This window comes from Loa loa (assembly GCF_000183805.2).
Source record: "Loa loa unplaced genomic scaffold supercont3.254, whole genome shotgun sequence".
Taxonomy (NCBI): Eukaryota; Metazoa; Nematoda; class Chromadorea; order Rhabditida; family Onchocercidae; genus Loa; species Loa loa.
Window position 1 is genome coordinate 17,164 of NW_018108434.1, and position 7,892 is coordinate 25,055.

The 7,892-nt window shown below is 32.1% G+C and overlaps 1 non-coding gene across 1 annotated transcript; it reads right to left on the reverse strand.

Moving 5' to 3' along the window:
* Nucleotides 1-1,150: 1,150 nt before the first annotated feature.
* On the reverse strand, nucleotides 1,151-1,222 carry LOAG_20077. Its single transcript has one exon. It is a non-coding gene; the product is annotated as a tRNA-Ala (tRNA).
* Nucleotides 1,223-7,892: the final 6,670 nt, after the last annotated feature.

Genomic DNA, 7,892 nt, shown 5'->3' on the forward strand with positions numbered 1-7,892 from the left:
AATAATAATAATAATAATAATAATAATAATAATAATAATAATAATAATAATAATAATAATAATAATAATAATAATAATAATAATAATAATAATAATAATAATAATAATAATAATAATAATAATAATAATAAATAACAATAATATTGAACTTAATAATAATAAATATTATTATTATTAAATATTATTATTATTAATAATAATAATAATATTATTATTATTATTGTTATTATTATTATTAATTATTAAGGATGAACAAGGAGGAGGTCACCTTTGAATCACTGAAGAAGAACTTGGGATGTTTATATCCCAAGTCTATATCCTCTCCTTTATCAGTCCCTTATCCTGTTAGGCCAAGCCGTACATGTGAATGAACTCTTCGCTTTTCAATAGAAGTTGACTGCTTGAGCTTTATTGGGAAAGCGAAATGTGTCTCCATAACAATACCCATTTTCACTACGATGGGCCTAAATCTTTTTTCTTTAGTAGTCATCAAAGATTCATTTTATATGAACAGTGCCAGGAAAAGCAAATGATCAGTTAATTTGATATCACCAGAGCCTTCTGGATATTGCGTGCATTATCAGATTGTAGTTGCGGGATTCGGGATAGAATCTGTAGAGAGGAAGTGAAGTGTGATAAAATTGAAGTGAAATGAACTAAAAGTGGTGAACAATACAAATGTCATGTTTTATCAAATAATCATATTAATAATCATTGAGAAAAAGACTGGGCAGTGGGGAGAATCACTGCTCTCTTTTCACTTTCATGGTTATGCACGGCAAATGTTTCTGATTTCTAACTGGTGATGAAATTTGAAAATCTCAATTATCAGTTTTTTACTAGTGTTACAAATACTGTTACAAACAGCATGCGTACAGTAAAGGAGAGTATCAAATAAACTGAAAGCAATAGGCTGCTGATAAGTTGCACATCTCTCACTATTATGATGATACCTTATTGCATGAATCTAAATTATCAGTTTTTGTGCAGGAACCTTTATTATAATCTAAGTTCTTACTTTACAAACTTATTTTTCACAGAGTTATTTATCCTCTAAAACACTAAGGTGTTTCATTTTAAAGATCAGACAGTTATAATGGTTGCAAATGCGCAGTTTCTTTGACGAGGGGAAAACTTGGTGCTACACTAGTGGAAATATGGGGAATCGAACCCCAGCCCTCTCCCATGCTAAGGGAGCGCTCTACTCCTGAGCTATTTCCCCACAAAGCTACCCAACCATACCAAGACACATTGGAACTTGAAGATTAAATTTCCAGAAGATTCAGCATTGTGCTTTTAAAAGCCAACTTCAAGGTTGTTCAAAATAGTTATGAAAATCTGTACAGTATCAGCACAATTCTGAACTAAGGATAAATTGACGTTTTTGGTTCATCCCACCATTTTCCGTACTTTTCTCTTAAATGGCCCTTACAACATAGCTAGTAAATTCTGATTTAACTGCAATTACATTTTCTCATTAAGCTATCTTCTTCCAGCATTCGATTACCATGGTACTAGAATTGTTCACAATAAATTTACTATTTCAAGAATGTCATATAGAACTATTTAACTTTAACATGGCCCAGGCTCATGTTTAGGGCACCAAAAATTACCCGTTTTCATCAACCGATGAAAAAAGGCGAAGCTTCACTGTGTTCTGCGCTTCCAACCACAGAAACTGGAAGCAAAAAATAGAGAAGGACGAACAAAATGAAATGCTTTATTTTTTTTAGTTGGATAATTATCCGTGTATGCCCACACACTTTAATTTGATTTCAATTAAATTGTTACCAGTATCTCTCTAATTATTTTTTCTCTTTCATACACTGCTGTGGATCTAAAACTACTGATTTGAGAGGCCTAAATGAGAGATGTTCGTGCAATGAATTATTGTGCATCGATTTGATATCACGAAAAGATATGTTACAACAGTGATATTATCACCAGTGATACTGGTGATACTCATATTCTTTCCTTCTAGTATGTAGATTTAGGCTCAATTTAGAAAAAAGTTCTTCAATAAAGTGATTGATTTAAGAGTAAGATATCTTTTTTGCTAAATTCGTTAGGCAATCATTATGTCAAAATAAGCTCAATCAAAATACACAAAAGAAAACATGCGCTATCTTGAGCAATTATCAAACATTCCTTATGTATTAGACAATATTTTTCATACATCTATATGCATATACAAATCCACAAACTAATCTAACTATTGATAACAAAAATAAAATCAAAAGCTAAGCTGTAATACTAAAAAAAATCATCAAGGTCTTATGCAATACCATGAAAAACTAATAATTGAAATGCTGTAACTACCGGAAATTTCCATGAATGTGGTATGTAGGAAAAATAATTCATTTGAGTTAACTTCAATAAGTTGTTTTATTTAGAAACCAACGAATATAAAACATAATTATAATTTAACATATGAGAGCTATCAGTCCTATGGCAAATTTTCATTCTCCCTTACCCAAATAATATTATGTCGGTTTTTAAGCATTTGGACGACTCTAACAGGTTTTAAATAATTTTAACTAGAATTAAGTGGCTACTAAAATCAACATAGTTTATTGTGAAATTTATATTAATTGTTTGTAAAAAAAAATTTGCATTTCGACTTCCGAAAACTTTGAATCGTTGATAACACTACAAAAGAGTAAGGATAGGTAATGATAACTGATGAAAATGGAATAATTTTTTTTTTGGGATTAATTTGAAACATCTAAAGTATATGCCGGAAAAAAAAAGATGAGTAAATTAAGTGACGCACATTGTCACCATTTATTTTATTGAGTTATGGCAACCAATTAGACTTTCTCTAAACTAATCCTAAACACTAGTAATAAACTGATAACTCAATGGAAATAGCATCTCATTCAAATAAAGTAACATGCTGCACAAAGTAAAGTGCAACAATGAAAGATTCCATTAAAATCATTAAAATCTTAAAATCATAGTTTTGATATGAAAATTCGAATTGTTTGTCTCATAAAGGCGAATTAGATATTTGCCAGAAAATAGGCCGCTGCAATGAAGACAGAATTTAAATCTAGATAATAGCCTGTTACTTGCAATTCTTTACCTATCAATCTATTAATTAACTCTCAATAGAACAATATGCTAATTTTTTTAAGGGATTCAATAAATATTACAAAATTTATTATGCATACGCTTTCATCTCCTCGGAACTCATTCTCAGAATTGCACAACAGATGTGGGAAGATATGATTTAGGTGCTCGCTGTTGACAATTATTTTAGAAATTCACAAAGTGTCCAATGATCTCAACGAAGTGAAAGTGATCAGAAACAAGCAGCGAAGCAAAATTTTTGACATTTTGAATCTCATTTTGCCATTTACCGCTTCTTACTGACCTAGACGGTGCGGTTCGAGTTGAATGATATGGTGATGGAGGGAGGAGTTTGTCTGCTGGTTTTGAATTAAAAAGAAAGCATTAATGCGAAAACAAACGATTGGTGGTTAATGGGTTGGCGCCGATAACAAACCAACTGCTTGGATTTTGTATTTTTCTTATTTTTGATATTCAAAATGGCCTAAACTTAATATTAGCATATTTAATTCATGAATGTTAGAAATTTTTTTGCTTTTGGATATTATTACCATAGAAAGGTCAACAGAAAGCCTTTGAGAAGATGAGGTGAGATTTAACATAAAAAGAAAAAGTAATGATATAAGGCGTCTCTGATCAATAGAAGATGGTTTCTTAGATAAATGGAACATAAAATGGCTTTACACTGTTACCAACTTTACAAGTTACCTGTGAATTCTTTAGTTCGTGTTAAGCGTTCAAATGCTGATGGTAACAATCTGGCTAATACAATAAAAAGTTGTTCAGAAGAATACAGAATATCAATACATCCCAGAGTGACATTTGAAATCTTTCGTAAATGAATATACATATGGTAGTCATATTTAGGCTTCAAATTTGCCATCACGTGATCGGTCAGTTTTTTTTCATTAGAAGACCGTTCATTACTGTTTTCATTGCTTTATTTATTGTTTCCGGAGTGCTGTTTCTAATTGTCAACCGAATGGAAGTTTCTTGCTTTAAAAAGTATGACAACAAGGTTTTGTAATTTTTTTATTTTGAAAAATGATGATTAACACCAGGCTGTATTGAAAAAGCGTTGATTGGATGAGTTACGGATTTCCGCACTGTCAAACGAACAATCCTGCTAGGAATGGTTCCATTAGATCAATCGACCACTCAGTCAACTGATCAGTCGTCAGGCTTACTATAAGGTGTTCGTTCTTTCAGTTGTTAATTGATGAGACCGCATAAAACATGCGACAATAATTCTTCATCCTGTCCATCCCTGTCTTTTACCCATCCATGTCTCCTCTTTTCGTCTTATTCTAAGATATGATGATCCTCATCATTCCTTTCTCTTTTTTATTTTCTGCATATCTGCAACTGATTTTTTAATAGGATGTAGTGAGTATGCGCTTGTAAGCCTAAGTTGTTTGATGAAATTTTATCTCCTGCTGGTTAAGAACCAAATGCGCTAAATTCTTTTTTTGTTCATCATTAAGGAATAGGCAAAAAGGGAAATTTGAATAGTCCTTTGCGTGATACACTTCGGATGTGCTTGCCTTTCTACTAGCAAATAAATTTATCAGGTTAAAATTGGATCCCACGGTGATGGAGTTAGCGCTTCACTTTTCTGACCAGTAAGCATTTACGTTTGAAAAGAAAATATATATATATATATTTTCTCTCTCTCTCCTCCTCTCTACTAGCTTTTAATTTAGTGAAGTGACAAAACAAAAGGAGAAATGCATTGAGTGTATTGTGGTAATAAAATTGCTCTCTTAAGAGGAGAAAGGGTACATGAAGAAGAGGGGAAGGGAGAAAAAGACGAATAATTTAAAAAATCGATGTTTTAAAAATAGAAATAAAATTAAAAATTTAATTTCTTTTCTGCCTATCCTTCTGTCGTTCACATCATTCCCGCTTCCTCTTGGTGGTTGTTCTGCTATACAAATTAATTGCACTTCATTTTTAGTTTTTTTTTTTTTTTTTTTTTTTTTTTTAATTTAGAGGAGTAGATAGAGTTTAGACGAGGAAGTGAGAGGGCGACACGATAGAGACCTGAGCAAAGTTAGGGACTATGAAATAGTAATCGAAATTACTCCTACACCTTCCATTTCATTAATTATCCAAAAGATCACACTAAACTCCAGCCTGGAAGAATCATCGGATGTGAAAATCACGTTGAGTTTCTAGAAATCATGGAGCGTATGCCAGGAATCTTGAGGTCTTCATCCTTCGGAGAATGTGCGTACGAGATGTAGCCAGGTAATTCAAACCATCAAATCAGCAGGTGCGCTGAAATAATGATTTAATGAATGGTGTACTGTACATCTGAATCTACCCTCCGGAGACAGATTGCATCAAATGAGAAATAATCATGACAAACCCAGTGATTATTTTGAAAAGCGCCTTTGCCATTGCGTATCTCTTAGCATTTGTAACTAATTGTGTGGGCAAAACCCTATAAAATGAGGAATAATATAAATCCATCACCACGAAAGGCAATAAAAAAATCTTTTGCGATCTTCAAAACCCACAGAAATGGTTCCACAACCTTCGGGGTACCACTGTTGACCTATTTGGACTAGCGGAGTTCCTAGGACAACTCTTCTCATCAAATGTTATTTCACGAAAAAAGGAAAAATCTAATAATTCCAAAAATTTTTACACATTAACTACGAATAGGAGGTAGAAGGGAGAAGGAACAATTTTACATGCTAAGTTAGAGGTTCGATTTATAGCTGGCTGTCAGGTAGGAAGAATTGCAAGTAGAGATGGCACAAATGCGAAGAAGGACGAGGAAGACAAACAGACAAATGAATGAATGGATTGCTTAATTGCCGACTCACTAATTAATGGTAATTAACCTCGACAGTGACATGACATTAATGCTGAATTTCGTTGAATTCGTGGAAACAGTGTCCCTTCTCCACTAGTACTATCGAGTATTGGTCTTTTTGCATACTGAGTGGATGAATGGCAATAGTTATTGTAATTGTGAGATGCATCTTCAAAACGAAGGACATTCTCACATTAATCCTCCTCAACCTTCTCTAAAGAAGTACTTTTTTAATCTTTTTTTTTTTTTTAAAGATATGGATAAAATGAAAACTTACACTCTGACGGAGTATTTCACTTGCAATCGATCTAAAGATAATAAATTTGAGTTACACGTCCACAACCTTCATTACTGATTTCTGCCATCCGTTTTATTGGTCACCGTTTCTGTATTTCTTCCACTATTATTTCCTTTGTCATACTTCTTACTGAATATACTCACTTCACCACTACTACTATCCGATCGTGGTGTAGAAGTCAGCGCTTGAGCTAGGCATCAATGCTAATTCTGTTAATTCCTTAAGAACGACTTTTTTTGAATCCTCAAAAATTTCAATAGTAAGAAGCTGTCATTCCCGGTTATTTACTCTAATCGAAATCAAAAAGATCTTTTTGTATAACTGTTTATTGCTCACAAATTAACTGTAACCAAAAGAGTTTTTTTTTTTGTTTTTTCCAAGCAATTGCGTGACAGCTTCTTCTATTTGAAAGATTTTCACACAACTCAAAAGTGACTATTACCAGTATCCAAAGGAGAAATTAGCGTTGGATAGTTTGAATTCATTGCAAGCCGATATGTTGACAAATATTAGCGAGGATGGAAGCAGGCTTCTGACATATTGGTTACTTAGCTGAAGTTTTCTGACGGATTGTTTGCTTAGTTGATAGTTAATTGAATTTTTTGCAAAAATACAGTGTCAAATTGGCTTGCAACCTCATTTCTTCTTTCAGTATGCAAGTAATTTATTTTCAACTGCCTTCGTCTTTATTATCAAAGCGCTTTTGTTTCGCAATGTATATGACCAAATCAGATCGGAACTAATTTTTGTCTTCAGTTGAAGCGTGAGAAGATCTACTTCCGTATTCCTAGTAATGTCGCAACATGAATGAAATCAAATAAAATCTTTGGACATAATTTGGCACTGGGATCAGTAAACCATCACTGTTACTGATCTCTTTTCGAAAACGGCAACTGAAATCTTCGATGAAGTAAAGGACAATATTCAGTTATTCCAGCATAAAAATGTTTTTGGCTAAGACGTTATCTGTTCATAAAGTGATTATACGTGAAAATAAGTAACGTGCGAGATGACTGATCTGATAGAGAAGATATCATTGCGAGTGCAATCAGACCAGTACAATCGCAGACCGTGATGGAAGATCTTAAAATAATGAAGCTATAGAGGGAAGTATATGAAAGTTAAAGGAAAAATCACTTGGACGGCAACTCAGAAAACTAAAAATTGAAATTACCAAAAGGTCTTGAAAGTGGCACGAAATGTGGAACGACCGCTAGATTTAATTCAGAAGGATCTACAATACCTGCTGGAATACTAAAGAGAACTTCGTACAAGGATGATATTTCCTGTAATAGTATGATCATTTCAGTAATTCGATAATCGATATGGAGAAGTGGAACAAGAAATCTCATATTGCTTAGCTCCGTATGGATGAAATGAAACCCTTCGATACTTGTAAATCAGAAAAGTTGCACGGTACCTAATATAATAACACCAAGCCGTAAAGGAAACTTTATTAGAACAATTAACGACTATTCACTTTGAATTTGAATTTAGAAAGTAGTAATAATAATAATAATAATAATAATAATAATAATAATAATAATAAAAGTAATAATAATAATAATAATAATAATAATAATAATAATAATAATAATAATAATAATAATAATAATAATAATAATAATAATAAATAATAATAATAATAATAATAATAATAATAATAATAATAATAATAATAATAATAATAATAATAAT